The 2,430-nt window shown below is 39.0% G+C and overlaps 1 long non-coding RNA gene across 1 annotated transcript; it reads left to right on the plus strand.

Annotated features, from left to right (window-relative positions):
* Positions 1 to 330: 330 nt before the first annotated feature.
* LOC134631872 (uncharacterized) lies at positions 331 to 2,224 on the plus strand. Its single transcript, XR_010094419.1, has 5 exons — positions 331 to 401; positions 712 to 800; positions 913 to 1,064; positions 1,177 to 1,698; positions 2,170 to 2,224. It is a non-coding gene; the product is annotated as an uncharacterized LOC134631872 (long non-coding RNA).
* Positions 2,225 to 2,430: the final 206 nt, after the last annotated feature.

A 2,430-nucleotide genomic window follows, 5' to 3' on the forward strand; every position in this document is an offset into this window, starting at 1 on the left:
TGTTCAATGACTTTGTTACTTTTGATGATTGGAGAGCACTCGCTTCAATTCGCACACGAAAACTTTAGACTCAGTTTGAAAGCTCACGCAGCATGCGTGACTGTACGTTGCACGCTCACCTAACTTTAAGTTGCACGCGTACATGACTTTCCGTTTGTGCCATGAATAATGAATAAGGCTACGTCCACACGTACCAGCGTATTTTTGAAACCGCTGATTTTTCTATGCGTTTGCACCTTTTGTCCACACGTAATGTATGTCTGGCCGTACATTGTGTTTGTATTTCCAGGCACATTTCACGAAGCAGAACGCAGTCTTCAGAGATATCCACGTGAACGCTGTGATACGTCTGACCTTCAGTCCGAAGAAGAAACCCAGACCAGTCTTAAAAGAAAGCACAAGTAAAACCTTTTTATTCACAAACATATCTTTGATTGTTAAGAATTTATGATCTTGTATTTTATACATATCTGTGGTGCTTGCATACTGCAATATCGCCACATAATATAGTCCAAAAGTGGAAGTTTGTAAACTTTTTAAAAATGCAAAGCCGTGTACACTTGTGCACTTCAAAAATTCATTGTATACTGTACCTTCTTGCACGTCTCTGTTTCCTGTGTGTGTTGTTAGAAATCAAACTAACTTTAGGAAACAATATGCCAAAAGCATATTTACAATTACTTAAGACCGTTTTTAATTTATTTTCTTTAGACCAAATCCCCTGTACACATATACGGACTCAGAGGATGAGCAGCCTACAAAAAAACGGTTTCCCCAGGCCCCTCGAGTGAAAATACCAGGTAATAAAATACTGTCTAGTGTCTGTGTACATATCTGTGTCTGACACAAGGAAACTTTTTTGACAAGTTGTCTGTATTCTAAATACTTAAAAAATTATCTTTTTCTAAACAGCCCTCATCACTCCGCAGTCTGCCCCCCAGCCCACTGATAGCAACCATCATAATGCCCCACCCAGCTTCCGGCACCTTTCGCCACTCCGGCACAAACCGACACAGCTTTGCGATCTCGCCAGCATGCAGAGTCTGATGTCTTCCCTATAGATGGTATGCTTTTAAAAAAGGTTTAAAGCTGCATCACAATGTTATTGTACTCTTATCTTCAAAACACCAGTTTATACTCCTGAATGTCATCTTGTTGTGATTTTTTTTTCTGTAGATTCCAGAGACTCTGTGAGGCCACTATTACAACGCAAGTTTGAAAATCTTGGAATTTCACAGTTTACATGGTATAACAAATATATGTGACAGGCAAAAACTAGTAAACACTTTTAGCAGTTACAAGAACTAACAAATGAATATCCAACAAAAGGGAATAGAAATACATTGTACTGCCAATACTTTGGTTTATTCTTTGTATGACTTGAAAATCAGGCTTTAGGGAAAACCAAATGACATGTTTCTATCATCAATTACATGAAGTAAACACACAAGCACTTGCATACACATTTAAGACATGAGACACACTAATTCCATCTCTTAAAATGTGTCTATAGGTGAGACGCTTTGCGTTGATTGGTGCTGCTGGACCACACTGGAGGTGCGAGTCCGCCGTGTAATGGTTTATGCCATTACAAAGGAGCTGGCCTCTGTACTCAACTGGGCAGGGGAAAAAATACCAAGGACCAGACAAAGCAAAAAAGGGCATTTAAAGAGACAGCGCTGTGCAGATGCATATTTGGTAAGTTTTAACATTTATTGTAGTTTTATGAGCCTAAAGTGAACAATAAAGGGATCAATTGATGTGCTGGGTGCATTTCACATTTCCTATGTCTGTTTTTTGCTATATTACTTTGTCTTTCTTAATAACAAGACTTTCATGTCCGGTTAATCTGGAGATGGAGTCTTTGGTCTTCGGCTTGTTTTGTCCTTGGGTTGTACACTTTGTACAGCCCGAGGACCCCATGTTTTCTTTTTTTTTTTAAAGGATACACGGCACACCATGCTAAGACATATCACATTTTCAGCTTATAGCTCTTTGGGAATCAAATGCGGCAGTTTGCTGATTTCCGCCTGGTGACTTTCATGTTTATTAGCCTAGGAGTTTACATACTTTCTCCCTGCTGAAGACAATTAACAAGAGCTTATTCATGTGCTCTAATTCCCTTTTTTTGTCTTTGTTTTTTTGTGTGTGTGTCTATTTTTGTCCTAGATGGCCTGGCGCAGCAGGTAGGGGCGAACTCTATGTCTGAGTTGGTCTTTGCTCAAGCAGTCCAGAAATTGCTCAGATATGCTCCAGATCGTATGTGTGGCACGCAGGACGCACATCATCCATCCCCATCCCGGAGTAAATAATAAAAAGTGACGTGAAACATAGAAATGTAAATAGGAAACTTTGTCTTTTAATAAAGTATTTTGCAAATGATACATGTCTATTGACCTTTTTTGTTTTTTTGTTTTTTTTCAATAAAAA

Source organism: Pelmatolapia mariae, linkage group LG7 (genome assembly GCF_036321145.2).
Source record: "Pelmatolapia mariae isolate MD_Pm_ZW linkage group LG7, Pm_UMD_F_2, whole genome shotgun sequence".
Classification (NCBI taxonomy): Eukaryota; Metazoa; Chordata; class Actinopteri; order Cichliformes; family Cichlidae; genus Pelmatolapia; species Pelmatolapia mariae.